Consider the following 16,301-nt stretch of genomic DNA (forward strand, 5'->3'; position numbering starts at 1 on the left):
AAACTCATAGGTTCATAGGTGTTATGATAATTATTCTATATTCTATAAAGAAAATCCACAGTTCAATTGTTAGCTACTACTCTATACTGTATATATTCTCTTCCTTTTTTCTTTCTTCCTTCTTTTTTTCTTCACATATAATGCACCTGAATCTTTGGCTTAGCATCTCTGTGTAATTCTGCTAGTGATAAAATAAATACACCTCCAACAGATTCTCATCAAACATATAAAAGTCTCTTTCTTCTATACTTACCATCTATTAGAAAAAAAAAATTGGCAGTCAATATATACTTATGAAGTGCAGATTAATTGATGTGCTTATTTTTATTAGATTAGCTTACCTTCTAATTGTATCTGAAAGAATTTCCAGCAGAGAAATTGGGAATAAATACTTAAACATTGCAGTGGTCTGGCACTCATCCTTACTTGTAAATGAGGACATTACTACCTGTGCTGCCTTCTAAACTTTTGGAAGAATTTAGAAACAAATGAGTTTATGTGAAAGAGCATTTGAAGATCTTCCCCTAAATGAAAAAGTACAATAGTCTAAATGGACAAATCGTTTTGCTTATATGCTCTTGCACAATCTGTAAGCATAACCAGGGTTACTCTAATAGAGTCATAAATAGAATAAATCCGTGCTTATTACACTAAATTCTTATGCATATTCTAATGCAGGTTATTCTGTAACTACTTATGTTGCCTTCTCCCTTTATACATGGATTCAAAAACTTTTAATGTGAAGATCCAAAAAGAAGTTGGAATTCACAAAAATAAAGTTTGGGTCTTAATAAATCTTCATTAATAAACATTCAGATAAGTAAGAAAGATGAAGTCTACTTAAGTAGAGATAATATGAAAGCAGTTTATTAATGATATTGCCCTGGCTCTTTTGGAAGGTACGTATTCAATTAGGAAAAAGACAAAACAAAGTAAAACTTTTCAGAGAACTTAATGATATGCAATTTAGCTCCTAAGTCTAGATTTTATTCCAGGCCAAAAATATTTTGTTCCCAATTTTATTTTGCTATATAATATTTATGGGTAACTCAAAAAGTTTAAGCACTGTGTTTGAATTTTCCATTTTTCTTGAATTCAAGAAGAGTAAGTAATATGTAATAGACAAAATAATCCTTGATTATGTTATATATAGCTATGTAACTAAAATGATTGTGACCATTTCTGTTTTCAATTATGATAGCCTCTGCTTAGAGTCAACAGTATTTTACTTCTTAACATTCTTTCTGAAATGATTCATAAATATAGTTACAAAAAGTAATATTTCGTTTGGTTAACCAATAGTTTTTATTCTATATTTTTGTTTGGATAGAGCTTTTTCAAAAATATTATGGAAGTATATAATTTTGTTAAAACCTACATTAACTTCAAAATTTTAGCTAACATAAATTTAAAGTTTTTAATTTTTTGCAATACCCAAAATATTTATATAGAAAAATAAATCCTTTAGGGGCGTCTGGGTGGCTCAGTTGGTTACGTGTCCAACTCTTGACTTCGGCTCACATTTTGTGAGATCAAACCCTGTGTCAAGCTCCACGCTGACAGCACGGAGCATTCTTGGGATTAATTCTCTCTTCTCTCTGCCCCTCCCCTGCTTGTGCTCTCTCTCAAAATAACTAAATAAACGTTTTTAAAAAGGAGAGAAAAGAAAAATCTTTTGATATTGTCTGGGTTTTTTTTGTAATTAATGTTTATAAATTCATTGGCCCCTCACCCCCCAAAAGTTGTCATATATATATATATATATATATATATGTGTGTGTGTGTGTGTGTGTACGTATATATATATATATATATATATATATATGTGTGTGTGTGTACATATATATGTATATATATGTATATATATATTTTTTTAATCAAAGGTTTTTTTGTGTCTGATGGTAGTATAGCTCATTTTTCTATTTCTTTTCCGTTTTTATCCTTATTAATGAAACTGGTAATAGTTTTGGACCCCATGCTATTTTTTCATGTAATTACAGCATGTCCTTTTATAAAAGAAAATTAAAACCGCTGAGTGTTATAGATATTAATGGTTGTTAGAAAAGTACAATGAAAGGCTCTCTTTCTAGAGCATTGGTAAGCTTTTATGTCATTATTCATGAATGACTAATGCATTCAAAGGAGAAGAGTGCTGATCTCCAAGGCTAGGATGATGGACAGTGGAGAAGGAAAGAGTGGCTGACAGAAAACCATTTGTCATATGTAAAGGTCTAATAATAGGCTTGTCTACATTGAGATGTTTCAGCTGAACTTAGAAAAAGAAACTTTTATTACATGTGAGGTTATCATTCATGGCATCTCAAATCACCAAGGACAAATCTACTGGACACCTTTGGATAACTGAGTATTTTTTAAGTGCATTAACAATCTGAAACTTCAAAAAGTAATAAATAGTGATACTTTGAAACTACTTTTTGTTTTTCTTTGTTGGGCAAAAAAGTCTGTTTCTTGGGCTAAAAACATGCATCCTTCCCCACATTGGGCCAGTGTCCCTTCCCAGACCTACAGCACTGAACTTGGGAGTCCCAGGATCTCCATCCCTGAATTGTATATGTGTATGTGTATGGAGGGACACCTAGGTAATTTCTGGAGGCAGCCCAGGGGTGTATGTGTGAGCTTCTCACAAGTGCTCTGCCACAACCTCCAGAGATGGGCAGTCTCAGGCAGGCTGGTAGCATGGTCAGAGTTTGGTAATCAAAATGGGGCCGACAAGGTACACTGTGGGTGTTGGAGGGCAAAGAGGAGAGACTCATGAACAAAGGCAGAGATGCTGCTTACTGATGGATACATCGAACCAGTGCCCAGCCTCAAGCTGGGCGACTATAGGGGTGTGGCAAGTGGCCATGTCCACCTCCACCTCGTCCTCCCAGAAGTCACAGAAAACATATTCAGGCCCTTAAAGCACACAGTGTCCATGAAGGAGGGTACCCAGGTGCAGGACAAGGCTATGGAAGTCCAGCCATGGTTGGCCCAGGGCCATCAGTATGGACTGAATTAAGTAATGCCACGAAACTACACTTATTATTTCCTTTCTCCTACCAGCTTACATATATATTACTCAAGTTGTGGGCAGTAAAAAATCATAAATAAGGCCTCTGCATGTGTTATCCTTTGATTATAAGCAATGAAAACAGTTCTAGGTTAATAAAACATAACATGAGCTTATTAGAAGGATATGGAGAAGCTTTCAGAATCCTAGAAAAGACTAGAGATCAAAGACAGGGCCCAAAGAAGTTTCTGGGATCATGGTAAGAGGAACTAAGGGGGAAGGCTTATTAGAATAACAGCATTAGTAAAAATCAGCTTCCAATATTTTTTTGTTTTAAATGTTTTTCAGTTTAAAATTCAAGTCGGGAGAGAGACAACCATGTGACCCTCAGGAGAGAGAATATACATAACCTTACTTGTAAGGTTTCATGCAAAGGCTAACATGTAATTTATCAAGGAAATGTTGAAATAGTATTATAAAAGGGAGAAGGAGATGAATGGTGGAAAGATAAAAAGAAAGTTATGAACTATGCTTGGACTCTGAAGATCCTTCAGATTTATTTGTGTGCAATAGTTATGAAAGTATACTATTTATATTGTGCCCTCAGCTTTGTGCCTCATGGTGAGACTGATTAGAATCTTGCCCTCATAGAAGGTCTATCCTGTCTTTAGCCTAGCAGCACCTTAATATCATGTGGAAATATACTAATTTGCTAGGAGACAATGTGTACTTTTCAGATTCAGGTGATCTATCAATACACTAGGCCCAGATACATCATTGCTAAACTAAGATGAGTGGAGAATCTGGACACAAGTTACTTACCAAGTAAATGCTTGATTAATTTTCGCTGTGACTAGCTTGGCTTAGGGATACAGTTTAAGTATAGAAAAATTATAAAAGAAAGCAATTTTGTTCATTGAGACTAAAATCGTAGTTCTGTATTTTTTTAAAATAAATTAAGAATTTGTTTCATAATTGGAGAATCAATTTTGGCTTAATTTTTTCATAGATTTGTAACATACATATGGAATTTGATTCTGCAAGTAGTATTGTTTCAAATGCCAATAAACAGAGTCCATAAAATAGCCAGTCTGTAAGGCTGTTGCATGTGTCAATCATTCATCCATTTATTTACAAATTATTGATTTGAGAAGCCAAGAATAGAGAATATTTGTAAGCAGAGTGTAAACTGAGGAGGCACAGAAGCTCCTGACAGCCTGGTGGCACAGCCATCATAAAGAAGAAGGGGCAGAGGGGCAAGTGTATGTACTAAAGGAGCCCAGTCGGGCCCCTGCATCTTCATGGTTCCTAGACTGTCAGGTAAGAGCATCCAAAAGCCCCCCAGTGCCCACATGGTGCTCAGAAGTAAGCTGAGAGAAGATAATCCTTCATGGCAGACAAGAATTCTCTACAAAGGAGGGATGTGGCATGGACTTGCTAAACTGGACAAGTGTTGAGAATGAGTTACCATCCCCTGAGAATTCCAGCATCAGGAAACCAGGCAGAGCCAAGTCAGGGCATTTCGACCACCAAGTGGGCAGACACACATCTGATGCAGGATGTGGTAAGCAAAATGAAAAAAATCTGCACCCTTTTCCCACTGCTGCCCAAATGGCATTTACATAAGCTCCTGTTAAATCAACTTAACAAGAAGGCCCTGAGATTGACATAGCTCTAATGCCCTGTCAGCGTCCATGACATGACAAGTCATGTCAGCGTCCATGACATGACAAATCTAAGGTTACACAATCAAAATGCTAAAGACAACCAATCACAAATAATCGTCTAGGCTTTGAGCTGTAGCAAATATGCTATCTATCTATCTATCATCTAATAATCTATTATTAATGTGTTTATTTGCTTCTCTCTCTAAATATTTTAACTCATGTTCCCACAGTACTTCTAACCACTTTTGGTTTGGTTCTGCACCATTCCAGTCAACTTTTGGTCAAATAAACCCTTAAAATGTTAAAAAGGTATATTGAGTCAGTATCATGTTCCAAGAAGCATTCTGAAAATGGGGAACATATTTGGTGGTGTATGTGTGAGGGGAGAGATTCTATCTTCATGGAGAAAACACAAAGTAAATATACCCATCAGTACATGGTGTAATGCCAGCTAGTTGTATGTACTATGAGGAAAAAAGGAAAGTAAGGAGATAGAGAAAAATGGGATTGGAGGTGGGACAGATATTTTGAATGAAGTGATCAGGAAGAATATCAGTAATTGTCATCTGAATAGAGGTTACAATAAAGACACCAGAAAAGCAGTAAAATTACAAAGATATTACCTAACCTGAAAAAGTTGATCAATTAATATCTGATATGTTTTTTTTTTAATTTTTTAAACCTTCTATAACTGAGGATTTCTTTGGTTTATTTATTTTCTTACCCTGGGGTTTCTTATCTGCTCATATATTTAACTCTGATAAGTATGATCAGATAATGATGAGCAAATTTCTGTCTGGTATCCTGATCACCCTTCCATACTTCAGACTATTATGTTCAACTGCCTGATAGCTAGCTTAACAGGAATGTTTCAGATACACCCATTACACATCCTGTTGAAGTTGAAATAGATTATTGCCAGGATCCTTCTCATATTCCTCTATTAACTAAGTAGCCAAATATAGAAAGCTGGAGCCATCCTTGACTACTTTTTTTTTCATGGAGTCATAATGTTTTTTTTTGTCTCTTAATACAAAAGGCAACCTCTAACCATTCTTACTACTCTAAAACTTAAAATCTCCTGCTTGAACTTTTGTAACAGTTTCTGGAATGTTTTCCTGGGCTTCCATCAAACATCCTCAAGTACTTCCCTCACTGAAAATAATTATTGATATGATTTTGTTTTGTTCTCTCTTAAAACCATATAATGGCTTATTGCCTAAAGAATAAAGTGAAAGCTCCTTATATGACAATACTTATCATGTAATCAAGCCTAAGTTTAAGCTTGCTCTTGCAACTAAGTCTAATAGATACTTAGTTTTTCAGAGTTCACCTTAATTTCTCAAGAAGAGCTTTTAATGAAAGCTACCATGCCTTAAAACTTTCTCTTTGGATTCTGTGATGCCATATTTAGCATAAACTTATAGGCACTATAACCAGATTCCCTCTGATGGCTTTAATGATTTCTGTGCACCATTCCTTCCATCCTGTTATCCTTGCTTCTTACTTCCTGCATCTTAATTGTATGTTAAGGACTGTCCACATGCAACTGCAGCCCATCTGCAGAAAAGAGGATTATACGGGGGTCAATAACTTCATGGAGCAGACTTTGGCAAATACCCTATGGGACTATAAAAGTCCAGCTCATTTGCACTGAGTAGGAAAGAATTCATCCTTCAGCTCTTTCCTAAGGAATCAGGTGAGACTTGGCTTGAAATCATACACGTGCTTGGTTTCTTTCCTACTCCCTCACAAGTGTCTTCGGGATCACTTTTCCAATAAATCACTAGAATGTGAATCACCTTATCAAGGTCTGCTTCTGAAGATGTGACATGAGATACCCCCGTCCTATTTTCCCCCACACCTTCTGGTTCCTCTTCATCACTCTACTGCTAGTTTTCCCTTCTCCATCCAACGTATAAATGCTTGAGTTCCTCAGCACTCAATCTCAGATGCTTTTCTCATTGCACCCTATACCTCATCTCAAAGCAATTTCATCTATCCCTATGGCTAATGTTATAATCAATTTTTTCTCCACTCACCTAGACTTTCCTCTGAGTTTTAGGCAATATATTTACCACTCTCCTCAACATTCCCACTTGGATGTCTCACAAATAACTCAAACTCAATACATCTCAGAATGAAATCATAATCTATCTCAACTCCTATTCTACATATCAGGTGATTGATTACATTATTGAAGAAAATCTACCAGAGCATTGTTAGCATAAGAATCTATTAAAAAGTCATAGGTATGAGAAGGCTCCAAAGGAATATTCACACTTGAGGGAGTAGGGTAGACAGTTTTATTGGACTACTTTCAATAAACTTGTCATGTATCTTAGCAGCCATTGGACAATCTGATTTGTATCAATAGGAATGGAGAGGATCAGAGAAGATAATGTTACATCTAAGAAGATGTGGGGAGGAGTAACTGACTGATCAGGAATATACAAAGGCCACATGGAAAGTTCTCAATTCTTCAGAGTCTTTCACATAATCCTCCTAGGTCCACATGACTTACCTCCATCTCATTTGCCTCACCTGAGAAATATTTACTATATTTCTCCTGGATTATTCTAACAATCTTAAAAATGTTTTCTCTACACTGACTTTTCTACCATTTAGAATGATTTATCTATAATGTTAAATATTTAGCTATTATATTCAGCCCTTGAAAAGAATGACATCTTTATCTATATGATTTATCTATAATTGTTAAATATTTAGCAATTATATTCAGCCCTTGAAAAGAATGAAATCTTGCCATTTGCAATGACACGGATGGAGCTAGAATGTATTATGCTAAGTGAAATAAGTCAGTCAGAGAAAGACAAATACCATATGATTTCACTCATATGTGGAATAAGAAACAAAACAGGTGAACATAAGGGATGCAAAGAAAATAAAGAGGGAGGTAAACTATAAGAGACACTTAAGTATAGAGAACAAACAGAGCTGATAGAGGGGAGGCGGGAGGTGGGTAGGGGATGGGTTAAATGGGTGATGAGTATTAAGGAGGGCACTTGTTGTGATGAGCACTGGGTGTGTTATGTAAGTGATGAATCACTAAAGTCTACTCCTGAATTAGTGGTACACTATATATGTTAGCTAACTAGAATGTAAATAAAAATTGATACAATAATTAAATAAATATTTGACATTATGAAATATTTAGTAATTATAAGAGATTTTAAGTGGCTATAAAATTTATAAAAAGCTAAAATATTAAAATACTCATCAGTCAGTTTGCAAAGACCCTTATGTACCTTTACTTTACCCTATTCAATTTTGTCTTCACTTAGTACCAGTATCATGATATCATGACTTTAAGTTGCATTACTGTCCTTAAAACTTCATTATTTATGCATTTCTAAAAAAAAATATTATTGGTTTTTCCTGTGCTTCAAGTGTTTAATTATAAGATAATACTGTAAGCATCCTTCTGTGAATTGCTTTTTTCACTCAAAATTATATTCCTGATTATGCATATCATGTAAACCTGTTGTTTTTAAATTTTTCACTGTTGTGTAATATTCCATTGTATATGAATATAATACAACTTATTTATCCAGTCTAATGTTGGCAGATTGGAGAGTGTTATTGCTTTATAAAAATCAATTAGTTACAACTATAAAGGTCATTTTATGAAACATTTCTATGTATGTCTTTTGATGTATATATGCAAGGGTTTCTTCAAAAACTTGAGTAGAAATATGAGATCTTTGGGGATGTAAATCTTCCGCTTTACTAGAGAATGTCAAATAATTTTACAAAACATTTGTACCAATTTCATATTCATAATCTCACCACTAGTATATGAGAAATCCAGCTGCTCTACATTTTCTTCAAGACTTGATAGTGTGGTCTAATCCATTCCTCATCCTGCAGCTACTGTGACCTTTTACAAATGTAAATCTGATTAAGTCACTCAAACCCTGCCTAAAATCCTTTAATCGTTTCTCATTGATCCCAGAATAAATTCCAAAGGTTTACCATTGTCAAAGGATTCTTTCTGCTCTGACCTCTCCATCATTTATATTTTATAACACTCCTTACCTCTATCTCCATACTGACATTCAGTTTCTCTTTTCTGCCTGAAGGCCTTTATGTGTGATAAACTTTTCCCTGGAACTCTTTTTTTCTCTTCCTATTCATTGATTAACTTTGCTTCTGTAGTCTCATGTTAAATGTCATTGCCTCAGGAAGCTTTTCCTGACTTCTTAGATTTATTAGGCACCCTTCTCGTTGACTGCCAGAATTGTACATTGTGTTTTCTAAATATATTATATATCACAGAAATAATTAAGAAATGAATAGTGTATTTTTTTAATAGGTCTACTTGTAACCTTTAAGTTTAAATCCAGTCAATCTTTGGTTCTGTGCTGTTCACAAATTTATTTTGAGCAATTAGCAAGTACTTGACTAATAGCTATTGTTCACTATATGTGTGTTGAATGGGAATGACTAATCTCTACACACACACACACACACACACACACACCTTATATTTGTTTTTATTCAAGAAGTAGTAGACTATTATTCAGCAAATATTCATGTCTTCCCTACACTCTCAATTCCCCCAACTTCTAGTGAGGGGTATATTTTTCTGTGCCATTGATATTGATGTTCGCCATGACCTGCTTTGATGAGTGGGAGTTATGAGGAAAGCATAACTTTGGAATGTGCTTGTCTTTTTAGGCATGGTGTCTTGCCTTCCACCATCACGATGAGAAGGATATGCTCTAGTTAACTTGCTGTTCCCTTAAGAATAAGGGAGTCACATGAGATTGAACTAGGGCCGCTATGGATCAAATACGATCTAATCCACAGATTAAGATAGAAATGATTCTTTTTGTAAGCCACTTAGATTTGTTGGCTAATTGTAGACAGCAAAAGGTAACAGACACACTAGATAAATTTTAAAAAGAGATGAAATTCTTGAAAGACACAACATTGACAGATTTAAGTTTTGTCAAGTAATTAGCAATAAAATAAAAGGAATCTAATTTAAGTTGAAATATAAATAGCTGCTCAAATCCATTTTTTTCTTCAAAGTAACTTGGATGAGAATAAAATATAAATTGAAATATTGGAAAATTTGAGTGGAAGACTTCTTTATTTTAAACTCTGATTATGAGCCTTTTGCCACATAAATCCTTTCATGTGTCTGGGCATGAAACAATAAGGACCATAGCAATTATGAGCTATAACTGACAATTTCTCTGAACATTTTAAGGGCTAGCTTTAAACTGAACATTTTCCATTAGCTGTACAGAAAGGGTTTTATAATCCTTTTCTGTGATGACCCCTACTTTTCAAAGCTGAAATATAAAGTACTCTTAACCAATTATCAGCTATACCTAATGTTCAAGTTTAGCTTTTTAGTCATAAAGAAAAAGAGCCATTTAAGTTCCAGAGGTAGTGAGTATATCATAACTAAGAGCATATAATTTAAGTCATGCAGATACTACAATTTAAATGCAAAGTATACCTGTTAAGACTATTCCTGGTTAAAGTAGCTTCTACAATATGGAAGTTTCTCTAAATTCCTAGGCTTAAGAGAGTGAGACTAGAAAAATCTACTTTACCACAATATAAGCTTGATGCTACGACAGTATAAGCTTGATGACAGAATTTACCTCCTTTACTACGAGAGTCAGCATCCCCTTCTTACTGGGTAGTGGTCCTATGTTAGGTTCCAAACAGTACTCACACAGAAAGAGGGATTCTATGGAAGCCTCATAAATATTATGGCCTGTTGCTCTAGCTATAGTCCATCCTACTAGGAACAATCTTCTCACCCAAGCCAGGCTGGTTCTCACTCTGAAAAATGTGAATTGAAATTCAGGGTTAGATAATTAGATCTACTGTGATACACCTGGAAGTAGAGTGATATAGATATGAACATCTTGAATGGTTCTGTGAATGCTAAAGTCGGAAAGTGAGACAATGCACAGAAAAGCATATCGAGCCAACATAGCAGATATACACAGATTGAAGATGGAGTTTCCTGTCTGGTTTCCACTTCTTTTACTCCTTTGACAAGAGGCCTATGTACACATATATCTTTTCATGAAATGGAGGAAAGACTCAGATACTAGGTTGCCTGTTCGCCTATCAAACTCACCTGTGACCAAATGAGATATTTCTCATCAAACCTGACATTGGAAATGTCAACAGCAGGCTGCTAGGACACGTCTCTGTATATTCCAATTCTTATTTCTCTTTTTTCCTTTTAGCTGAACTTCTCTGTACAAAATCCAAACTTTCTCAGCTAAATGTACAGAGGAGATTGTATATATATTGATGGTTATAACTGTGTTGGTAGAGATGCTAAACTCCTAACACCCAATAGGACAGTCTCTGGAGATAGGGCTTATCAGAAAGTAATTAAGGAGATAGGGCCTACAAGAAGGTCAAGGGCAGGGCACGGATCCCACAGGATTAGTGTCCTTATAAAAAAATACCAGAGAGCTCTCTCTCTCTCTCTTCATGCAGAGACAGAAGAAAAGCCATGTGATGACACAAGCAAGAAGCCAACCCTCTATGAGTTGGGAAGAGAGCTCTCTCACCAGAAACCAAATTTGCCATCACCTTGATCATGGACTTTCTAACCTCCTGGATTGTGCAAAAATAAATTTCTGTTATTTAAGCCATCCACCCTATGGTAGTTTGCTATGGCAACTCAATCTAATACAAATATTTAATAAAAATCCATGCTTGAAGGGGACCTATTTGTACCTGAGAGTCCCCAAATTTATAGTGATGCTAATAACAGAGCAACATGTAAGCTGCCATAGCTTATGAAACATTTCCACTGGTATATATATCTTTCATTAAAAAAAAAGGAAAATGTACACACACACACACACACACACACACTACTTCCATGGCATGCTTAAAGGATGACATTTTTCTTGAACAACATCAATTTAAATTTAACATATTACTACCAGAATTATGTATGCCTTTCTGACCTGGGAGATATTGCCATGCAGGAAGAAAGGGAAACTTGTAAACAACAGCTAATAAAAAAAATGAGTACTCTACTAGAGGCATGTATAACTTCTATGGGAGAACAGAAGAGCAATTAATCAGAAGTAAAGGAGAATTTATATTTAGAAGTTTTTTTTCAAGTCTATTTATTTATTCTGAGAGAGAGAGAGAGAGAAACAGACAGCAAGAGCACAGGGCAGGGGTAGAGAGAGGGGGAGAGAATCCTAAGCAGGTTCTACACTGACACCACAGAGCCTGTTGCAGGGCTCCACAGGGAGCTCAACCTCACAAATTGTGAGATCATGACTTGAGCCGAAATCAAATGTCCAACATTTAACCAACTGAGCTACCCAGGTGCCCCTAGAGGGTTTTTTTTTTTTTTTAGCTTAACTTCTCTCTCCTGAAAAATAGGACTTGATGACATTTAAAGTCCTTTGCTGTTATGAGATTTAAAAATATATATATGGTATCAGTATTAATTTGTTAGAGGGACGAGCCAAAGACAAATCTAGATAATCCAATAAAAAACAGACGTTTGAAAATCTGGGTAGAAGCAAATAGAAGCAAGAAGCAAAAGAAGAAGTAGCAAGTGTCATTATCAGAAAATTTAATTACTAATCATACTGTTATAGCAGATTATATGTATTGCTAAGCCCAGACCATGAAGGCAGCAGGAACTAGTGTGAAGAGGGTGAAGAAATCAAAAAGATCACAGACTAGGGATATCATTGGGATAGCAAATAATTTATGTAGCTTGCTCCCATGGTGGCCTATTCCAAGATGTGAGCCATGTTGACTTCTCTTCTGTGACCTCTAACCCTGACGATAGTAACTGAACCATTAATACATATTCAATAAATTCCAGTGACAAGACTAATGAGGATAATAAAGTTCAATTATGAGGTTTGTTGAAGAGAGAGGGAGCCACTAAGATACACTGAGTATCCAGGTAAGACCATGAAGGAAAAATGTAAATAAAAAAGATCCTGCATGTACTTAAGACTTTTTACATAATGTTTAAAGTACATGCAGGTCTTGCTCCATATGATGCCCTAGAAATCAGCTTCATTTCATCTTTCATATATAGTCACTGTAGGTCATATGAGTGAAGGTTCTTCAACTTCAGCAAGTGAAATATTTCATTTACCAAAAAGCTATATGCAGTGAAAATTCTGATAGCTTTCTCTAATTGAAACTACATTGCTGGTTATACCCTCAAGTACAGGTCTTATATCTACTCATTCTATGATTCTAAGAATCATGACACTATTATTAAAATAGAGACAAAATATTCTTCAGGTCAGGAAAAAATTGGTGTCTGTGACCAAGGGGATTATGTATTACATTTCATCACAGAGTTGTCACTCTTGTGATATACTGTACAGCACTAAAAGCTATTGTTCCCATGAATTACAAGCCCAAATACCTTCACTCTGAGGATTCATTTTATCAGGGATCTCAGTATATTATACATTACCACTATAATGTGTAACATATTTTCAGTGACATATCTTTATGGAATGCTATAGGCAAAAGTAGAGTAATTATCATTATAGGAAAGTTTTACCAGAGATTTTATGCTTTAATTCCTATGTTTCAAGTTATTTAAGTTGTCTCTGTAACAAGAATGTTAAAAATATTCATAGGCGGTATTGTAAAATCAGTCCTTAGGGATTTTAAGTTATTATCAATTTTAAGAGGTCTTTTATGAGAGAAAAAAAAATCATTGATAAGACAGTAAACATTTTCAATGTGTGATCTTCATTTTACATTGCTTCATCTTTTGCCAAGTGGCTGTTTTGCAGGAGAGCAAAATGAAGAAAGAAAAATATTAAAGACTCAATTTTGCTACACTAAAGTAAAACATAAGTAATTGCAGAAACAGAAATTTGTTTAAGTGCAAAAATTTTGCTAAATTATCTGTCAGGCCATAAAACATGTAAATGGGGTATACATATTTTAAACATAAGAAATAGATCTCTATAACTTACATGGCCATCTACCTCTAGCTCCTGAGTTAAATTCTGGCCTGGCTAGCCATTAGTAGATAATTTGAAGTGACCCGAGAGATAGTACATTCAACACAGACTTGTTTTTTCAGGCTAAGAACCTAGTTACTTTATGCAAATTGGTAGGAGACCATTATCATGCAGCCCTGGTAATCAGTGTTTAAATTGTTGGTAGCCTTGACAGTTGTGGCCAGATTATAATTGACATGGGCCCTGGGGCAAAAAATAAATAAATAAAATAAATTGGGTTGTGCCCAAAACTAAACAACATAATTACCAACAATTAGACATTAATTACAAGATAGCAGATTCTCAAACCCTTCTGAATTTGGCCAAAGTTAGACCTAATTACATTTTAATGTTGTGAAAACATCTATGTTCGTGAAATAATCAGGTATTCAGAGGGCTCTTCTTGTAGATTTTGTGTTTTGTAAGGAATTATTTCAGGAAATTAAATGTGTTTATATTTGCGGATGATCTAATCACAGAAAAATTAGTGAGGTGGGATTTGTGCTGATCTGGTTGTAATTTATCTACTTTACTTATTTTATTTGATCACTTACTAAAATACTGATAAACAAAAATATGAAAATTTTAGAAGTATATAAAACAAAGTATTTTGACAATTATGGTAAGGAGGAGGACCAGGAAGAGATTCTGAAGGCAAAAACATAGCTTCACTAATTACTTTCCACCAAAATGAAGAAACCCTGTCCAATATTAGAACCCATAGGAGCATAGCCATAACACATTCCCAGCCACAGCCTTGATAATAAGTTTGTACTATCAGATGGGACATGAAAAAAATATTTATATGAAAAACATTTTAGCACATTAAACATTTCATTAAAATTATTAATGAAAAAAAATCCACAGCATCCTTTTGGGACAAGAGACCTCATTTCTGATCAGAATGTAAATAAAGAATATTATCAAATTTTAACAGCTTAGCAATATACGAATAAACATTTCTTTATTCTATTTCTTGTGATCTGAAAACCTGAGGCTGTGATCTACAAGTTTTCCTACCAGTCAGTTAAGGAACAATCTACCTACTTTATTAGGTGTATATTCTAACTACTTGTGACTGACAGGTTATTCTGTGCAGAAAAATACAGGTAAAATGAACATCCATACTTGCTTGTTCTGTCTTATTTTTCACTTCAGTGCATATTAATTTGTTCAACTGGCTAGGGGTTGTATATTTTATTCTTCGAGTGAAATTATACATATATATTTTTTATATTAGTTTTCTTGATTTCTACATCTCACATTCAGTCTTCTGGATTGATAATTAGAAGTTTGTCTATGTATCTATCTATTTATCTATCTATCTATCTACTTTGAAGCTATTTTTAAAGTATTTTAAGTAGAATGTTATTTTTTTTTAAGTTTACTTATTTTGAGAGACAGAGAAAGAAAGGAGAGAGAGAGAGAAACAGAGAGAGAGACAATGAGTGAGGGAGGGACAGAGACATAGTGGACAGAGGATCCAAAGGGGGCTCTGTGCTGACAGCAGAGAGCCCAATGTGGGGCTTGAACTCACAAACTGTGAGATCATGCTGTGAGCTGAAATCGCACGCTTAACCAACTGAACCACGCAGGTGCCCCAGTAGAATGTTATTTTCTGACCTCTGCTTATGTTCTCTTGTGCCATTTAAATCTCTCATAGAATCTGCAAGTTATCCAACCCTATGTCCTTTCTAAGTCCTCATTCAAGACAATGTAGCACTGGGTATTTCTGAGCATTTCCTATTTCCTAAAAGCTTCCCTTCTCATAAATTCTATGATGTTATTTTATTAAATGGTTAAAAATTTGGTGGCTTCTGAGTAGTTTTCAGAACAGTTTAAAAGACATTATCATTGAGATTCAAGGCTTTTAAATTTGACAGCCATCCACCTGACTGGACACTTTCTTTGTAGATTCTAAACTTCATTCAAGATTATAATAAGCACTTTTATATCCATTTGCCTTTAATCTTTTTGTTTCCACATCTTGAAATATCTTAGTTATCTTAAACTTGACCTACTCTGTAATATTATAAACTCTTGCTTACTACACACAACAGAAAGACTAAACCATTGACCCATCTAAACAATAGTAGATGGATTTTTTCTTATCTGTATAATGCCTAGCAAAAAAGGCTTAGCATATTGGAAATTATGAAATATATTTGCATGATTTTTATTTATTTTTGTTCATCTTGAAGTTCACATGTGTCTTGGACCTAGAAAAAGGTTGGTCTAAATGAAGTGTCTGAGATTGGGTGAGGTGAGGGTAGAAAAGAAGCCGGAGAGCAGAAATATATAAATGGCAAAAATTTTATACTACAACTTTTCCTTTTACTTAGGATAGTTCCCCCCCGCCCCCTCCTAACCAGCATATTCCTGGACCAAGTATAAGCCTGGAAGGGACACCAGAAATATTTATAGAAGAAAACTCGGCTTTCCTCCTTCCAAGTTGGAGAAATTGCTAAAGCATGGTGAATTACTAGAGAATGGGAAACATGAAGATCATATTGAGTAAAAGTTTTCATATTTAAGCTCTTAAACCACCAGTATAATTACTTTTGATTACACCAAAATTAGTGATTTAGGGAGATTATAATATATAGG

General features: G+C 34.8%; 1 protein-coding gene across 5 annotated transcripts in view; it reads right to left on the reverse strand.

Moving 5' to 3' along the window:
- Positions 1-16,301, reverse strand: part of MGAT4C (MGAT4 family member C) — a 222,467-nt gene that overhangs the window by 118,675 nt on the left and 87,491 nt on the right. For 3 of the 5 annotated variants that reach the window (XM_060656845.3, XM_060656844.3, XM_060656842.3), the window contains exon 2: positions 10,320-10,503. The exons of the other annotated variants lie outside the window; for them this stretch is intronic. The gene's annotated coding sequence lies outside the window, so the exon portion shown is untranslated. The remainder of the gene's footprint in view (positions 1-10,319; positions 10,504-16,301) is intronic. 5 annotated transcript variants of the gene reach the window in all.

This window comes from Panthera onca, chromosome B4 (assembly GCF_046562875.1).
Source record: "Panthera onca isolate mPanOnc1 chromosome B4, mPanOnc1 haplotype 2, whole genome shotgun sequence".
Taxonomy (NCBI): Eukaryota; Metazoa; Chordata; class Mammalia; order Carnivora; family Felidae; genus Panthera; species Panthera onca.